General features: G+C 32.6%; 1 protein-coding gene and 1 long non-coding RNA gene across 18 annotated transcripts in view; both read right to left on the reverse strand.

Annotated features, from left to right (window-relative positions):
* The window catches only part of LOC148953208 (ATP-dependent RNA helicase vasa-like), a 152,188-nt gene extending 133,380 nt beyond the window's left edge, over window positions 1–18,808 (reverse strand). For 15 of the 17 annotated variants that reach the window (XM_089088362.1, XM_089088372.1, XM_089088373.1 and 12 more), the window contains exons 1-2: window positions 2,921–3,072; window positions 1,577–1,661 (exon numbers count right to left, since the gene is read on the reverse strand). The gene's annotated coding sequence lies outside the window, so the exon portion shown is untranslated. Of the gene's footprint in view, window positions 1–1,576; window positions 1,662–2,920; window positions 3,073–11,223; window positions 11,314–16,102; window positions 16,177–17,205; window positions 17,295–18,651 lie in introns of those variants that run through there. The other 2 variants (XM_089088363.1, XM_089088364.1) reach the window with 2 other exon arrangements.
* The window catches only part of LOC148953209 (uncharacterized), a 48,657-nt gene continuing 33,585 nt past the window's right edge, over window positions 4,957–20,028 (reverse strand). Inside the window, exons 7-9 of the long non-coding RNA XR_016141700.1 lie at window positions 8,197–8,285; window positions 6,983–7,056; window positions 4,957–5,016 (exon numbers count right to left, since the gene is read on the reverse strand). This is a non-coding gene — a long non-coding RNA (uncharacterized LOC148953209). The remainder of the gene's footprint in view (window positions 5,017–6,982; window positions 7,057–8,196; window positions 8,286–20,028) is intronic.

The following is a 20,028-nucleotide window of genomic DNA, read 5'->3' on the forward strand; positions in this document are numbered from 1 at the left end:
ATAATTGGAAAAAATTATAAAAAAAAAACCTAAGCTTTTCATAGATTCATCATCATTTACAGATTATTTCCAAGCCATTGTGTCAGGGGGTTGAAAAGCTTGGCTACTCATATGCGGTTTGATAAACCAAAAGAGTGCACCGATTCATTTAAGCAGCTGGGAGTCAAAAAGAAAGAGAAAATAGTGATTAACAGATTATTCATAAAGATAAATAATTAACTAATTTAAATTAAAAAAAAAGTTGCAACAGAAATGGAGCTGAAAACTGAATTTGCTAGTCATTTTCTTTTCTTTAGACACATACATACGATTTGAGTTTTGATGGCAAAGCTGTTTCAGTTTGGCTATAGTATATGTCAAACATAATGAATTACACGAAAGAGAGAATGGAAACGGGAAGTCAAATAGAAAATTCTCAATTATTGAAATAGCATAGTCCTCTCTTCTCCTTGAAATAGCTTGAATAGCGACACTAAATTCTATACTATCAGAAGATATGAATTTTCAATATTAACTCTAAATTCAAAAGAAAAATTCAGCTAAAACTTTCCAGCTAGGCATATCAAATTCGTCTTCGAGTATAATCTTAAGATTCAAGAGACAAAAAAAAGTATTAATCTCCAAGTTCTTAAAAAAAAAAGGATATTAATCTAGCTGTCCCTTAAACATAACAGAAAAAAAATGAATCACAGCAATAATCTGAAAAAAGCTCAGGCTATTTTGAATAGGTCTAAACAACACAACAACAAAATAAATACATTATACTCACATCGATCTTTACTAGAAAAAGGTCAAGCCTTCCAATCACTTTCTGCTATTAAAAAGGGCACTAGGCCTTTCCATTTCCAATCGAATGAGCCCTTTTTGAAACGACAACGCTTTCTATAAACACCTTATATGCCCCCTGGGCATAAATTACAACCCTTACCTTAAGGTCTGTTAGGGTGGTTGTCATCCTCTAAGACTGAATTTCCAGAACTTTCAACTACGTTAAACAAAATGGCTATGTCAAAATTTTGATTGGATGTGTTTGGGGAAATGGTGGGCGTGAGAGGGGCGGTAGTCACTCTCCAATCGCTTTCAACTATTGAAAATGACCCTAGCCCTTTCAATTTCCAATCAAATGAGCCCTTTTGAAGTTTCTACGACAGAAATTTCAATAAAATTCTTATATGCTCCCAGGACATAACTTAAAAACCTTACCCTGAGTGCAGGGGGGGGGGGTCATTATCAAAGACCTAATTTCCAGAACTTTCTACTAAGTTGAACAAAATCGCTAGGCTTTTTGAGGATTCGAGGCTTTTTGCTATCTTCACTGGTTGATTAGTTCTGTTAGGAGAATGGAATTTTCAAGGAAACAGATTTACGCCCGAAAGTGGCTTTTCCCATAATCCTGCTTATGCCCCTTCCCCCTTTAGTGATGTGAACTCACCTTGGCCCTGGTGTCGACCCCCGGGGCCACGGTGAATTGAACAAATAGTTTGGCTTAACTCACAGGGCCGGGGATTTCAACCCCAGAGGCATAGTTGTTTGACTTGAAAAAATAAAGACAATGCACGCGCATAAAACCACTTACCTTGAAAAACGATAATATAGAGAATGTTGAACAAGTTCGAGACACTTTGAATTTCCGGAAATCCTTCATTGGTTACTCAGACAACCTGAAATTACGAAATGATACTAAATACTGAATTAAAGAGAACTTAAAATATGACATTTTATCAGCAGGCGATCAGTGGTAGTGACGAAATGATATCATATTTGTATCAACCACAGCATGTTATACATCATTTCAAATCAAATAGGACTTCAGCTTTATGAAACCATTTTATTTTTCGTATTGAAAAATTGCTCACAGCTACATTATTAGAATCTATTCCTTCATTTTATTAACGAAATCCAAAAAAAAAAAAACAAGGGAAATTGACAAGAGACGAAGCTAAAGTTTATTTGGATCCAACCAGATATTTTCTAAACGTGAACAAGATATATTGTTTTTGAACTTCTTGAATTATAAATAGTCAGAACAACGGTAGCCTACAAAGGATAGGCATGTAAAATAAAATGTTAACACTTGAGCCGATTTGCCCTTTATGTTAATTGTCCTAATTTGACCTTTTTTGTTTTGTAAACGAACAACAGAGATTTCTATTGCACAATCACATATTTCAACAGTTTACACTTTTGATGACTTGAGGTAAGAAGTAATTGATATCTGTCTTCAAAATTCTTTTTTCTTAAAAATCTCATAAAGCAATGTTTTGCAGATAAAAATACGGGAAACATTTTCTTAATATTGCAGTAATTATTAATATTTTATAAGAATATGTAAAACCAGAAAAACAGCACTTGTTCTTATTATGTAAAAATTATGATTGCTCCCTTGGAGGCAATCAAGTAAAAATAGAACACTAGCCCATGGTATTATACACTAGGCCCAATGCACCTACGTATCAGGTGTACAGCCACAGAAATAGACAGTCAAGAACCAGCCAAATATTTAAGTGAAAAAATAACTAAGAAACAAATATGAAGGAAAATCCTCTTTTAGCGAAGTGTATACTAGTCCATTCGTCTATCGTGAATATAAAGGGAATAAGAAGGTGCCCGTGACTTCTTCCTCACAATCGTTAAATGTTATTTATATCAATATTTATATTTCACGCAGAATCTGCCAATTAGTTGGAATTACACCCTCCTCCGCATTTAACTCCAGCATTAGCAACTTCATTTTTAATGTCTTGATATGAATGTCGATTCTAAATGGCATGGAAAAAGACAGCCAATTTGAAAGTGTGCAGGTTATATGAGTATAGATAAATAAATAAATATTATAAAATTATATAAATAAATAAAATCAAACAAGTAAGGGGAAAATAAAAATAATATGTACAGTTTAGAAATCTAGAAAATTACTTACTTGATCGTCATGCAAGCTGGGTAGTGCCGGGTATCATTAAATTCCTCCCTATATATTTAACTGGTAGAACTTTCTTTGTCTAATGAATAATTGTTTCAGAACTTTCCTGAACGTGTCCAGAGCTTTCTTTCCCGAGTGTTTCGCAGAAAAAACATCTGAAAATGAAATGATTAATGGTGTATAGAAAAGAAATCCCTCAAGATTTACAATTTACCTAGAATGTTATCAGTCAAAGTAAGTTAGCAACATAGAATCATTCAGACATATGCTTGTCAATAAATACATCATTTAATAAAAGCTGTTCTTCTTCGCGTGGGTAGCAACATGGAAATAGCTTTTTTTCTTTTTTTTGGTCATATTGTAAATTCCTGATATAGAATGAGAAAACACAAATATAATAAACGCGGAAGACTGATATAAATTGGTGGCTCGGTATGCTAGGTGAATTAAAGTATGTCTAAATAAGGGCAAATAATGCTTAGCAGAAAATATAAATTAGCAACATCTTTTTTATGACGTATGGGTTTCAATATACGCAAGCTTCAATAATTTAACAGCAAACATAGCTTTTCTACAGCCTTTCAGACAGAAAAAACTGTGAAATTTTATTCCAGAAAGTTACGTCAGACAAAAAATAAGAGCGCGGGACAATACGCACAGCTGAAATCTACAGTACATTTAGCCCACCTCCCTCAATCCCTGGTTTTTCGGACGTGTGCAATCATTTATCTTGCGCCCCTCCCCTGGAGACCTCTTATTAGACACCAGCATTGCAATAGACTACATGTTCAACTCACAAGCGTTCGGCCAAAATATTCTCTTTTTTTATTTGAAACACTCTAGGGATTAAAATATAATTACACCCTAGTTGTGAAAATTAGGCTTTAATAGAAACTAAACGGTTATACTTGGAACAAAGAAGTCCCCTCCTCAAAGGATTATCCAAAAGACCCCCAGAAAAGTGATGACCTAAATGTGCTTTGGACTCTTACAGTTAGGGAATGAGGCAGGTCAGGTTTGTAACAATCAAGATAGCTTTTACTTTTCTTTGAAAAACTTCTTTTACGGAATTTTTTATTATTATTAATGACATAGTAAAAAGCGAAATACATCCCATATATATTTATTGAAATTAGAATCAAAATAAATAGTAATATTTCTTTAAAGAGGCATTTGGAGAATATTCACTTAATGCCTTATATACAAATTTAATAAAAATGATTTAGCAAATTATATTAAAAACCAGTAAACAATACTATTCAGTCTGTTATGGACAGACCTTCTAGGCTGGCTGCCAAAAAGACAAGATTAGCTTTAGGAGCTTTGATCATAATTTTGAAATAGCTATTTTGTTAAATATAGTCAAAAGGTCAAATTACTATGCCTCCAATAATGACAATGCCCCCAAAATACCCCGTAGCAAGCGTTGTAAGTTATAAAAGTTACCCGTTCTTAACATATAAGGTTTTTTATTGGGAAAAGGGGGTATGTTTGATCCTGGGTCTCTAAAAGGTACTGTATCAGGGTGTTGAGAGGGGTAACGATCACAATCAAACACACACTGTGCCCTCTGGTTGTCAAAAAGGAACATCAACAACATCTAAGGATGAGCTGAGGTTATTAAGTTGAAACTTTCAGGGTCTTTTTAGGGGGAAAATAGAAACAAAGTAGGTGAAAACCAACCACCTTACCATGTTGTTACAGAAATAAAGGAAATTCTTAAAACTGTACACTGTCTTTTTTTTAAATTGTCAATACAAATTTGGATTTTTTTTTTTTTTTTTTTTTATGTGTTGAAAACGATTTTTTGACCACAAATTTTGCCGAGAATTTTATTTTAAGAAAGCAAACCATTGGAAACTTAACTTTTACATACCTGTTATAATAAATATTCTTCAATCCACTAACAAGCCGCAATGTTGATTTGACTTTTCTTGTTGGCTCTGTAAAAAAGAAAAACTCCATAAGGATGATGTAGATTCCTCTATATTTGAAGATCAATCCAAAAGTGAAATCAATATGCTTTTGGCTTGCTCAGTCATCGAGAGCTTAGCTCCCTGGCAACAGTTTTCTCCTCATGCTTTTAACTTTTATTCCTAAAATCAATTTTTAGGTTAAAACTCTTATTTTTTCTATCAAAAGGCAACAACTGTACCAAGTGCTATCTTTGGCTTTGACGACAAAGAGGATTTCCAACAATTCAATTCATATAATCGTATATTTATGGCTCGTATTTATTTACTATATTAATTCAATATTTACTTATTCTACCTATTTAAGTTTATTTACGGAATACCGATGAGGCAAGTTCTTTGGAACGTAGCATAAGTCAGCCATAAGGGGGATCAACGGGTGCACATAACTTTAAAAAACTTTCAAGCTAAATGAGTCCTTTAATATTTCAGTGACCATTCAAACAAATTCCCGCTTTTTTCTTCTCGTCCATGGGATCCCCGATTAGATTTACCCTTAGACACTAACCAAACCCTAGTTTCGTTTCTGGGTACTTGCATGAAAAACGCCCTACCGCTCAAGTTGTTCATTCATTGACGCGTTATAGTATAAAGTATATTCTTCGATGCATTCATTCATTGGCGCATGGATAGTATATGCCTTTCGGCATATACTATCCGAAATAGTATATGCCTTTCGGCAAATATAGTATATGCCTTTCGGCATATACTATAATTAATATGAGATATAAACAAATAGATGCAAAGCAGGTAAAAAAAAAATGTGGCATATAAAATACTGGAATATAGAAATTAAAAAAATAGAATGAGTTTTGAAAACTGAAGTATATTCTAGAAGCAGTACACTATCCGCTTTTTCAATCACCAATACAAATTTTGGGAAAAGAAGCCACTAAAAAAGAAGAAGAAACATGCAGTCGGAATTTTTAAAAGCTATTTCCTTTACTACAAAAATGTAGAAGGCTATTATTAAGGCTATTATGCCATCAACTGAATTTTAAAAAAAAAATCAAATAAAAACATATAATTTTAAAACCATGTATACTAAATTCTTCAATCCACAAATAGGCTTCATTGTTGATTTAATCATTCATGCTGGTCCTACAAATAAGAAGCCCAATAGAGATGATGTAAGTTAGAAGTGTGAAATCTGTAATGGTCCTATAAGCCCAATAGAGATGATTTAAGTTAGAAATGTGAAAATCTTGCAGTACGATTTAAGAACCATAAAATTGTGACAAAATATATCACTCACTCTATAGAAAAACCACTGATAATTATTTACTTTTTGTCCCTGGGGGACAAAAAAGTAAACATAACGTCTCGGCAAAGCGTTAATGCAACCATTTTAATAAGAATTGTTGAAATATTAAGAATATGTCTCCAAAAGTGACGCAACCTCCCTCAACCCCATCTAATGGTCCAAAGTTATGAAGAGTTGCTCATTTTTAAAGAATGATAAAAAAAAAAATGTTTTAAAAAATTTTAATTGAGGACCTGTTTATGTTGTTTTATTTATGCAAGGGGGAGCCTACAGAAGGGGAGAATTTTAATGCTGTATTACTAAGCTGTTACCGGAATTATACATACTGGCACAATTTGGAAATAGCTAAATATTCGGAGGTGGCCTAAAATGACTCACAAATTCATATGACAAACAATTTAAAGAAATAAGACGGTGAGTTGAGGAAAATGAGTCTAAAAAAGATTTGCATACATGACAACTGCAGCAACTCAAAAAGCAGTTATCATTTCATCACTAAAGGAGGAAGGGGCAAAAGTAGAATTATAGAAAAACAAATTACGGGCGTAAATCTGTTTCCTTGTAAGTTCCGTTTTCCTAATAGAACTAATCTACCAGTAAAGATAACAAAAAGCCTCGAAATCTGAAATCTTCTTCATTTTCATCAGAAGTTCCAAGACTACTTCTGATAGTCTTGGAACTACTTTCATTTTTACATGTTTTAAAAACGAATTTCATAACTACGAAGTTTGCCAAAAATGTTATTCGAAAATTTTATTATGAAAAGGTAAAAAAAATGGCACAAAGAAATAAGGGACAGCAAAATCATACGCAATGATGACTTACTTCAATTTCCATAATTTCAAAGGTGTGACGGTAGTTCTGATTATAATTTTCCGACAGAAATTTGTGCTCCAGCCCTAAAATAAATTGAGCCAATCAGATGCTTATCAACTAAGGCCACTGATAACAATTATTTAGTACTGTGCCTCAGAAGAAAAGCAGCAGAAGATTTTGTTACATAATTTTTCAAACGGTAACTCCTGTTATAATCATAGGCAGAAAAAATGTGGAGCCTCTTAATAAAAAACTAAATTTACCAACAAAATTTAAGATAATATTATCACTCCTTATGCCCTTCTTTTAGAGTGTTCCCATGCTTGCGTCAGAGCACAAATTCTCCAAAGCTTTTGCACGTTTCCTAACCAAACATGAGTTCTTCAAAAGCAAAAGCATAAAAAATGTGCGAGTAGGGGAGGCGAGTAGTGTTTTTTTTTTTTTTTTTTTTTTTTTTTTTTGGAAAATTATCGTCAAAACTTCTCAGACAATTCAAGTCCAAGCCAGATTTGTGTCCCGCACAACTGACATCCTTTTCTTCCTTCGAAATTATTTAAATAACTAATAATATAAAAAGGTTCATCATTTGGTGAGCAGTGAATATAATTCGGATATAAACCCTTAAGAACATCAAAATGATGGACTTGAAAAAGTCCATCATTTGGTACACTATTTCCCTTTTTTTCAATTATGTATCACAAATGGTATTTTTACCCCTTTTGACCTCAGCTAGGGTGGAATGAAAAATTAAGTGATAGAATTATTCGATTTTAATGTGATTTTCAGTCTTCTCAGACTTGAGTTAATAGGAAACAACATTTCAAGCCAGTAAATACTGAACAAATTTAAATTGGAGATTCCCCTTCCCATTTTCTAATCTCTTTTCCATGAAAAGGGGTATTTCTACACAGCCAATTTTTGATGTGTTATTGAGCTAGCTTTTCTGAACATTTGTACCAAAAACATTTTGTTGCTCAAATCCCGGGTCAAACTGGACTATTTTTACTGGACTATTAGTCCCTAAAAAGAAGTTAATCACCAATTCTTTTTCTGAACCACATATCAGAAAAAGACATTGAAACCACAACTAACATATTTAAGAACAACTATAAATTTGTTTGGAAGAAATTCAGTAAGTTTTATTTTTTAAAAGAATGAGCATTTAAGAGAATATAAACGAACTGCAGTTACGTAATATAGCCCTTAGAGGGATAAGTACGTACCTTTTATATATGCATTGTTAACGGGACTGTAATGGACACCGTATCCAAAGGGAGCAGTTGCTAGCATAAGAACAAAAAAACCGCGAAACCTGAAATAAAAGGAATTCTGTGAGGGAGTTGATAAGGCAATGTAAATTATTTTTGCTATAATAGGGTTAAGATATCAGAGTGAGCTGAGTATTCTTCGTCATTGAGAGTCGGTTGCAGAACTGGATAACATCATGTTTCTTGTAGACATAAGATAAAGCACTCCCATTATTATTCTTATATAAGAGACAACAGCATTCTTAGCGAACAAAACAGCATTAGAGAACAGAATTCTTATTTACAACATTGATTTAACATTCACTAATTCTAGCTATTAAAATTCCTTTACTAAATACGAAATATCGACAAGGCCAATTCTTTCGAGACCAGCATATTTCAGCCATAAGGGAGACCAACGGGTGCAATTAACTTTACAACACTTTCAAGCTAGATATGCCCTTTAGTACTTCCGTGATCCTTAAAACGAGTCTCCGCTTCGGTCTGAGCAACTCCACTCATGAATTATAAAGTGTCAGTTGAACTATATTTAAATGAATGTGTTTCGTTCTTTTTTCAGAGGTTGAATAGAAATAGAATCTGATTACAATAAAATATGATCAAGTTTGAAAGAAAAAGACTGGAAAGATAGTTTTTTCAAATAATATATAAGCAAACAAGATCATTTTGTGAATTACAGCTATTATGTCTGACAGCAACTCATGAGATATTCCCAAACAACATCTTAAAAAACTATAATTCCTTCGAATGCTGATCTAAAAGAGTACACTTCTAGTTACAAAAAAAAGAAAAACAACCTTTTTTTTAGATCGCCTAGTGAAATTTTTTCTGAATATTAATAGAAAAAGAAATTTGTTGAAAACACTCTATTTTTCTTGTCCTAATTGACTCATGTCAATTAATTGGCCTTTGTAATCAGGTCTCAGATACCTACGATATAAATAAACAAAGTAAGAATAAAGTACAAAAAAAGAATTAAGCCCCACATTCAGTCATATAGAAAAAATGTTCAGAAAGAGGCAACGAAAAATCAAACGAAAGAGTCAAAAACAAAAAAACAAAAACTCATTATAAAATTTCTAAAACTATAATTTGCACTATTAATAGTAGCCTAATCATCACTACTCAAGACATGAATGTAGTATTAGCATTACAGTATTGGATTTAGACCTTCATTTACACGTGAAAGAGTTTGTGCTTCCATCTATTTTTTAAATTGTCAATACATTTGTTTGAAGAAGAACAGGGTTGCAGCCACAAAAGAACGAAATAATGCGGCAGGACTTTCATTTTTACAGGTTTTAAAAGCGAATTTCATAACTACCAAGTTTGCCAAAAAATTTATTTGAAAAAAAGCCAAAAATTTTGTTTGGTCATTGGAAACTTAATATTTACATACCTGTTATAATAAATATTCTTCAATCCGCTAAAAAACCTCGTCACTCAATTGATCATTCCTGCTGGCTCTGTAAATAAGAAGAACACTATAAGGATGAATTAGATTCCTCTATATTAAAGATCAATCTAAAAGTGATATCAGTATCCTTTTGGCTTGCTCAGTCATTGAGAGCTTGGCTCCCTGGCAACAGTTTTCTCCTCATTCTTTGAACTTTTATTCCTAAAATCAATTTTTCAGGTTTAAACTCTGTTATTTCTATCAAGAGGTAACATCAGTACAAAGCGCTGTTATGGAATTGCCCCAAACCTAAAGATTCTTGCATTTGTGATTCAAAAATCAATAGTAATTTACCTTCACATTAAGAGTGAGAATGAAAGGTGTTCATTTCTCCCTCCTCCCTTTAAGTATTTATATAATAGCATAAAAACGAATCGTCCAGTTGTTATTTGTTATATATTTAATTCTAACTTAATATTGCAAAATATTCTATTTTTGAACTACATAAAAATAATTGACTAAATAAAGTGACATTCAAAAATTTTGGGAATTTGATTTCACAAACTAAAATGAAGAAAACGATTTCCAAGTCTGGCGTTATGTTCTCGTCTTTTGGCTTTGACGAAAAGAAGATTTCCAAGAATTCAACTCATATAATCCTATATATACCGCTCGTATTTATTTTCAAGTTAAACGAGTCCTTTAATATTTCAGTGACCATTCAAACAAATTCCCGCTTTTTCTTCTCGTCCATGGGATCCCCGTTTCAATTTACCCATAGACACTAACCAAACCTTAGTTTCGTTTCTGGGAACTTGTATAATAAACGCCCTACCGCTCAAGTTGTTCATTCATTGACGCATTATAGTATATAGTAAATTCTTCGATGCATTCATTCATTGACGCATGGATAGTATATGCCTTTCGGCATATACTATCATTAATATGAGGTCATTCATTACTCAGCGTTCAATATCATGAACAGTTTAGATATTCGATTGGCTACATGCTATATATAACCAATAGAAATACAACATTAAACTCACAGAAATAGAATTCTAAACACAGAGTTGAGAATTTTTTTCCAAAAAATTTAATATGCCAAATTATAACAAATAATTGATATTCAGCTTAAACAAGTGAAAGTTTAAGAAAGATAAGGAGTGATACAAAATTGGAAGACAGCCCAGCACTCAACTTATTACCATATATTGCAAAAGGAAAAAGCTAGGTACAAGACAGACAAACAGATATAAAGCTGAAAAAATAATAATATTGGATTAAAAAAAAAATGGAAAACTAAGTATACAGAAATAATTTAGAAAACTATAGGACATTTTTAAACCTGTACACTATCCATTTTTCAATTTTCAAATCGCCAATACAAATTTTAGAAAAAGCATAGAGTTGTGGCCCCAAAAGAAGAAAAAATATGCTGTCGGATTTTTCCTTTACATGTTTCAAAAACCATTTTCTCGGTTACTAAAATGTAGTGTGCGATTATTAAGGCTATTTTGTCCAAAAGTGTATTTGAAAAGAAAAACATGGTAAAAAGCAGTCAAATAAAAAACTTAAAAATTATATACCTGTTATATTAAATATTCTTCAGTCCACAAACAAGCCTTTTAGTTTATTTGATCATTCATGCTGGTCCTGTAAATAAGAAAAAACATTACAAAGATGATTTAGATTCCTCTATATTCAAATGTCAGTCTAAAAGTGGTATCATTATCCTTTTGGCTTGCTCAGTAATTGAGAGCTTAGCTCCCTAGCAAAGTTCTCTCCTCATGCTTATAGCTTTTGGCCCTAATATCCTTTTTTGGGAGGTGAAATTCGATCTTTTCAGTAGATTTAAGGAAAAAGTCGCAATTTTTGTTTACAATTTCAATACTATTTAATCGCTAAACTATCTTAGAATTTTAGATCGAAATGAACTTGGTTCTAATTAGGGGAGGATCGTAGTTTAGCAAAAAATATCACAGAATATATCACCTTTTCTGTGGCACAGTTGGTGAGTCATGACATTAACATGATGTAATGATGCCATATAGAATATAGATGCCATACCTATTTCAAATAACCATAAAAAACGAATTCTTTTTCTGCATCTATTGTACCCAAAATTCCGTTTTTAAAATTTCGGTTACTATTGGGCCGAGTTGCACGCTCTAAACAAAAATCGATTTTAATTTCCAAAAAAAATCTGAAAGGAATCAATGCCGAGGTGCAACGTCACGTTCTCGTGTTCTAGAGCGTGATTAGACTTATCAAATTCGAAAATCTAGCAGCAAGATATTTAGACCCATGAAATTGTCCAATAAGAGTCATACTTACTCCCGCCATTTACCCGTTCTATTTAGACATTTTTGCCTCTCAATTACTTGGACTATCTCTCTTGGCTTTTTTCTACAATTAGCCATGCCTTGATGCCTACTGCAATATACTGGATTTTCAATTCAAAATTAACGGATTGAAAATCATGCTGGGTAACGGTACATTCCTTTTTTTTTTCAGAGACAAGCTCAAGTTTCCACTTATCAAGCTCTGGTACTATTTGGAATTAAATAAAAAAAAAACATGTTTTTTTAACTGAAAGTAAGGAGCAACATTTAAACTTAAAACGAAAAAAAATTATTCCGTATATGAAAGGGGCTGTCCCCTGCTCAACGCCTCGCTCTTTACGCTTAAGTTTTTTATTGTTTTAAAAAACAAAAGTTGTGAACAGAGTCAAACTTTAGCGTAAAGAGCGAGGCGTTGAGGAGAGGACAGGCCTTTTCATATACGGAATAATTTCTGTTCGTTTTAAGTTTTAATGCGGCTCCTTACTTTCAGTTAAAAAAAACTTGTTTTTTTATGTAATTTCTGAACGTTTTTAAGTATGCAGCTTTGATTTTGGCTCACCGTACATGAATAATTAAAACAAAATGTGCATATTAATTTTACTTTTTTTTGGCTAAATGGCTTTCTCACAATTTTGTTTTGACATAACTTACGAATTAACTTACGTAACGAACTTTTATATTCGTATGTTTTTATTACGTATATAAGGGAGGTCAACCCCTAGTCAATTCCTAGCCCGAATGAGCCCTGAAAAAAACAAACAAAAAAAACACACATCCGTGATTTTTCTTCTGGCAAAAAATACAAAATTACACAATTTTTGCAGGAGTTTGAAATTTCTATAGTAGGGTTCTCTGATGAGCTGAATCTGATGGTGTGAGTTTCGTTAAAGTTCTATGAATGTTAAGGATTATTTCCCCCTTTTTTCGAAAATAAGGCAAATTGTCTCAGGCGCGTAAGTTTTGATTGGTAACACTAAGACTGATGAAACTTATGTACTTGAAATCAGCATAAAAATCTGATTCTTTTGATGTAACTACTGTTATCAACATTTCGTTTTTTAGAGTTTCGGTTACTACTGAGCCAGGTCACTCCTTACTTACAGTTCGTTACCACGAACTGTTTGATAGGATACTATTACGGATTCTGGAAGTAGGCTATATAAAAAGAAGTCTCAGTTGAACTACACCGGGTTTATCTCGGTTCGAATCTAGTATTCGTCCTTTCAAATATTTTTAGCTGAATTTGAATCATGTCCATATGGAGGTGGATGTTTATCCTGGATATGGATTCGATTGCAATCTCTTGGTAGAAACGGTAATTATGTCTCGGTAACTGCGGGAGAGGGGCTCAAACTGTTCAAAAGTTCTTGAACTGAACAAACACTCAAAACATCTGTTTTCTAAAATCTATAGCGAGAGGGGAGAATAGGTTGCTGCGGTCTTAAATAGTGGCTGCAGTAATCCAGAAGGAGTTATGTTTCACAAGAGACTGAAAAGTTTGAGATAAAATTGAAAGTGCACTTGGATTTTTAGGAGTATTGTTGACGAGCAGTGGTTTGTTAAAGAAAGTTATCTAGTCTTCAAGATAAGACAAATCGAATTTGAATATCAATGGCTGATTCCAATTTTTATGTATTTTAGAAAAAAAGGAGACATGATGCATTTTGGGGAATCATTTTCTATTTCGAGACCCAAATAAGCTATAGAAATTCGGGTTCGACCAATCGATAAAGCGCATTTAGTATCGACTGAAACTAGTTTTTTGAAATATAAGAAATTTTTAGGGTTAGATAGACGTCGTTTTTGAGGGATTTAGCTAAGTATCTCAAAACCACAGCATATAGAAATCTTCAAAATAAGGTAATTGGAGCTTATATTCCCAATCCAAGATAGCAAGCAGAATATCTAGTCTTACTTCTGTCTTATTGGCATAACTCCAGCAGTTTATTATTTTTTGATGATCAAATTTATCATCCTTCTGAGAAGTTCCATTTTACTTTAAATCCATTATTACGACCTATTCCCGCCTAATTTGGGGACCACCTGCTTTTCGATTGGCTCTGGATGTTCACTTGATATTTTCGGAACCGGCGAGAGAAAGGTACATAATTAGTTAAATAATATAAACCTTCACTATTTGTGATGAACGGGAAAATTATTTCAGAAATTGGATCTTAGAAATAATCAGGAATCAGCAATAACCTCTAGATTGTCATCACATCACCAAAATAGACATTACCATAATTAGTTTTTGTTGAACGACTGGAATATTGGGAAAGAATAGAATTTGGGGAAATATAAAAATTTATACTTCTATTGTATTCTAAAATCTATTCTATACTTTATAACGTGAGTTTCGATAGGTAGGTTAGGTTCGCCTTCGATATACAGGTTAGGGATACTATGATTCAAAGTATTTTAGTTTTTTGTAAGACATTTCAGGGAATGACCCAAACTTATGCAAATGATTAATTTCAGATGAAAAAGTTTAACAGGTTTGGGACTAGAAAAGTGAGAATACATAATTTTTTTAATTTATATCTCACATATGAAATTTATCCAAAAAATTTTAGGAGCCAAGAATTGCTTCTTTTTTACGCAAGATAAAGAATTCCGCAAATTTTATATTCTAGACCTAAGAGCTAATTAATATCCTTAGGATGTAGTTGTATATTTAGGGTATGTAGTTGTATCAATCTGCATTGTAACGGACAACACAAATATAGTGAAGCAATCTAAAATAAAAATAACTAGAATTAAATTTAGAAAAACAATTGAAGTCAGAAGCATTTCAGATGAAGAATCAGAACGAACGCAGCCAAACTATCAGCATAAAGCTAAGAAAAGACAAATCATCAGAAGAGAAAATGGAGTAAGATATTGTTTTGTTTGTTCTATTTGAAGTTTCGCACATGTATCGCAACTACTCTTTTGAACCTTGATAAATTATTCCGTGAAATATTCGACATTTAACCACCGAATAGAATACATGACTTAGTAGGAATATTCTTTTTAATAGAGGGATGAGCCATGGAGCAGAGAAAAGCGAATTTCTGAAAATACTCTAGAAAAAGAAACACCTTTTTTGACACGTGTCAAAAATAATTCTTAATCATTAAAAAAATACCCATTAACCATACTTTGCATAAGGATAAAATTTTAGGAATTTTACATAAAACTTACGGACTTTGGCAGAGAAAGGTAGAGAAACCAAAACCGGTCTCAGTAAGATATACGATCCGCAACCAACAAGAGACATACATTGCAGAGACTCAACATATTTCCATGCATTGCTACAGGAAAAAGGTTTAGCAAAAGACTGAATTTGTCAGACAATAAATTGATATAAACAAATAGATGCAAAGCGGGTAAAAAAAAAAAATTGGGGCATATAAAAATACTGGAATATAGAAATTAAAAAAATAGAATGAATTTAGAAAACTGAAGTATGTTCTAGAAACAATACACTATCCGCTTTTTCAATTAACAAAAAAAACGAAGGCAAGTTTAAAAAAAATTTAATTGAGGACCTGTTTATGTTGTTTTATTTATGCAAGGGGGAGCCTACAGAAGGGGAGAATTTTAATGCTGTATTACTAAGCTGTTACCGGAATTATACATACTGGCACAATTTGGAAATAGCTAAATATTCGGAGGTGGCCTAAAATGACTCACAAATTCATATGACAAACAATTTAAAGAAAAAAAGACGGTGAGTTGAGGAAAACGAGTCTAAAAAATATTTGCATACATGAAAACTTCAGCAACTCAAAAAGCATCTATCATTTCATCACTAAAGGAGGAAGGGGCAAAAGTACAATTATAAAAAACAAATTACGGGCGTAAATCTGTTTCCTTGAAATTTCCGTTCTCCTAATAGAACTAATCTACCAGTAAAGATAACAAAAAGCCTCGAAATCTGAAATCTTCCTCATTTTCATCAGAAGTTCCAAGACTACTTCTGATAGTCTTGGAACTACTTTCATTTTTACATGTTTTAAAAGCGAATTTCATAACTACGAAGTTTGCCAAAAATGTTATTCGAAAATTTTATTATGAAAAGGTAAAAAAAAATGGCACAAGGAAATAAGGGACAGCAAAATCATACGCAATGATGACTTACTTCAATTTCCATGATTTCAATTGCGTGACGGTAGTTCTGATTATAATTTTCCAACAAAAATTTGTGCTCCAGCCCTAAAAGAAATTGAGCCAATCAGATGCTTATCAGCTAAAGCCACTGATAACAATTATTTAGTACTGTGCCTCAGAAGAAAAGCAGCAGAAGATTTTGTTACATAATTTTTCAAACGGTAACTCCTGTTATAATCATAGGCAGAAAAAATGTGGAGCCTCTTAATAAAAAACTAAATTTACCAACAAAATTTAAGATAATATTATCACTCCTTACGCCCTTCTTTTAAAGTATTCCCATGCTTGCGTCAGAGCACAAATTCTCCTAAGCTTTTGCACGTTTCCAGACCAAACATGAGTTCTTCAAAAGCAAAAGCATAAAAAATGTGCGAGTAGGGGAGACGAGTAGTTTATTTTTTTATTTTATTTTTTAGGAAAATTATCGTCAAAACTTCTCAGACAATTCAAGTCCAATTCAATTGAAAAAGTCCATCATTTGGTACCCTATTTCCTTTTTTTTTCAATTATGTATCACAAATGGTATTTTTACCCCTTTTGACCTCAGCTAGGGTGGAAATGAGAAATTAAGTGATGGAATTATTCAATTTTAATGTGATTTTCAGTGTTCTCAGACTTGAATTAATAGGAAACAACATTTCAAGCCAGAAAATACTGAACAAATTTAAATTGAAGATTCCCCTTCCCATTTTTTAATCTCTTTTCCATGAAAAAGGGGTATTTCTACACAGCCGATTTTTGATGTGTTATTGAGCTAGCTTTTCTGAACATTTGTACCAAAAACATTTTGTTGCTCAAATCCCTGGTCAAACTGGACTATTTTTACTGGACTATTGGACTATTTTTACTGGACTATTTTTACTGGACTATTAGTCCTTAAAAAGAAGTTACATACTGAACCACCAATCAGAAATGGACATTGAAACGACAACTAACATATTTAAGAACAATTATAAATTTGTTTGGAAGAAATTCAGTAAACTTTGTTTTTTAAAAGAATGAGCATTTAAGAGAATGTAAAAGAACTGCAGTTACGTAATATAGCCCTTAAGTAATAGAGGGATAAGTACGTACCTTTTATATATGCATTGTTAACGGGACTGTAATGGACATAGTATCAAAAGGGAGCAGTTGCTAGCATAAGAACAAAAAAAACGCGAAACCTGAAATAAACGGAATTCTGTGAGGGAGTTGATAAGGTAATGTAATTTATTTTTGCTATAATAGGGTTAAGATATCAGAGTGAGCTGAGTATTCTTCGTCACTAAGAGTCAGTAGCAGAATTGGATAACATCATCTTTCTTGTAGACATAAGATAAAGCACTCCCATTATTATTCTTATATAAGAGACAACAGCATTCTTAGCGAACAGAACAGATTAGAGAACAGAATTCTTATTTACAACACTGATTTAACATTCACTTATTCTAGCTATTAAAATTCCTTTACTAATTATGAAATATCGACAAGGCCAATTCTTTCGAGACCAGCATATTTCAGCCATAAGGGAGACCAACGGGTGCAATTAACTTTACAAAACTTTCAAGCTAGATATGCCCTTTAGTACTTCCGTGATCCTTAAAACGAGTCTCCACTTCGGTCTGAGCAACTCCACCTCATGAATTATGAAGTGTCAGTTGAACTATATTTAAATGAATGTGTTTCGTTCTTTTTTCAGAGGATGAATAGAAATAGAATCTGATTACAATAAAATATGATTAAAGTTTGAAAGAAAAAGAAAATAATTTTTTTCAGATAATATAAAAGCAAACAAGATCACTTTGTGAATTACAGCTAATATGTCTGACAGCAACTCATGAGATATTCCCAAACAACATCTTAAAAAACTATAATTCCTTCGAATGCTGATCTAAAAGAGTACACTTCTAGTTACAAAAAAAAGGAAAAACAACCTTTTTTTTAGATCGCCTAGTGAAATTTTTTCTGAATATTAATAGAAAAAGAAATTTGTTGAAAATACTCTATTTTTCTTGTCCTAATTGACTCATGTCAATTAATTGGCCTTTGTAGTCAGGTCTCAGATAACTACGATATAAATAAACAAAGTAAGAATAAAGTACAAAAAAAAAAAGAATTAAGCCCCTTATTCAGTCATATAGAAAAAATGTTCAGAAAGAGGCAACAAAAAATCAAACTGAGTCAAAAACAAAAAAACAAAAACTCATTGTAAAATTTCCAAAACTATAATTTGCACTATTAATAGTAGCCTAATCATCACTACTCTAGACATGAATGTAGTATTAGCATTACAGTATTGGATTTAGACCTTCATTTACACGTGAAAGAGTTTGTGCTTCCATCTATTTTTTAAATTGTCAATACATTTGTTTGAAGAACAGGGTTGCAGCCACAAAAGAACGAAATAATGCGGCAGGACTTTCATTTTTACATGTTTTAAAAGCGAATTTCATAACTACCAAGTTTGCCAAAAATTTTATTTGAAAAAAGCCAAAAATTTTATTTAAAAAGCAGTTCATTGGAAACTTAATATTTACATACCTGTTATAATAAATATTCTTCAATCCACTAAAAAGCCTCGTCATTGATTTGATCATTCCTGCTGGCTCTGTAAATAAGAAGAACACTATAAGGATGATTTAGATTCCTCTATATTAAAGATCAATCTAAAAGTGATATCAGTATCCTTTTGGCTTGCTCAGTCATTGAGAGCTTGGCTCCCTGGCAACAGTTTTCTCCTCATGCTTTGAACTTTAATCCCTAAAATCAATTTTTCAGGTTAAAACTCTGTTATTTCTATCAACAGGCAACAGCAGTACAAAGCACTGTTATGGAATTGCCCCAAACCTAAAGATTCTTGCATTTGTGATTCAAAAATCTATAGTAATTTATCTTCACATTAAGAGAGTGTGAGAAAGAAAGGTGTTCATTTCTCCCTCCTCCCTTTAGGTATATATATAATAGAATAAAAACGAATCGTCCAGCTGTTATTTGTTATATATTTAATTCTAACTTAATATTGCAAAATATTCTATTTTTGAACTACATAAAAATAACTGACTAAAAAAAGTGAAATTCCAGAGAAATTCATAAGTGGGCGGGGCCTGCCTAACAAAAAGCAAAAAAACGGGCCAGTAGATTGATTAGTTGACTTTCAGCGTTTGATTAAGCAACAAGAGTGATAATACAAATATGAGTATAAGTAGCGTGGATCAAATATTCAGTGCTGTAGATTGAGATTATGAAAGCATTTACTTTAACACAGACTGGCAGCTAGGGAGCGGAAAAATAGCAGCTACAAGCAAAGAAAACGTACTTGACATATTATGTGATAATTTAGATCTGGACAAGGAATTCAGTCAATCTCAACATAGAGGAAAGGACAATGTATACGGAGGCGAAGAAAACGCTGTCGGGAGATCTACAAGTTGCCCCCAAACCGCTGTAAAAAGGCCCAAAGAAAGAAAGAACACCTCTCCTAAGAAAAGAAATGGTGAAAAGGAGCCTTCAAACATTCAACAAGAACATAAGAAAAGTGTAAAAGAAAGAAATAAGGAAGCCGCACAATGGTACAGGCTAAGGAAAAGACTCCGGAGTCAAGAAGTTAAAGAAGAGTTAGAACTATTAAAAAAGAGATATGCCGCGCTCGAAGAAGAGTTGAGATCGCTTAAAGCGACTCTTCACTTGGGCAGCGCTATTGCACTGCCTGTGATTAAAGAGATCTCTGAGTGCGATTTCTATTGAAGTTTCCAATGAATTCGTTCATCTACTTAGCTCACCGATAGCTTTTATGATTATTTTCTGTTTTATATGTTTATAGTATTGCAAAACATTATACGGAGTAGAAAAATTATGATGTCAAAATTCTAGCTTATTTGATTTCAAAATTATTTATTCCATAGGCTAGTTTTTAAATTC

Source organism: Artemia sp. Qi Xiang Cuo, chromosome 4 (assembly GCF_049724085.1).
Source record: "Artemia sp. Qi Xiang Cuo chromosome 4, ASM4972408v1, whole genome shotgun sequence".
NCBI lineage: Eukaryota > Metazoa > Arthropoda > Branchiopoda > Anostraca > Artemiidae > Artemia > Artemia sp. Qi Xiang Cuo.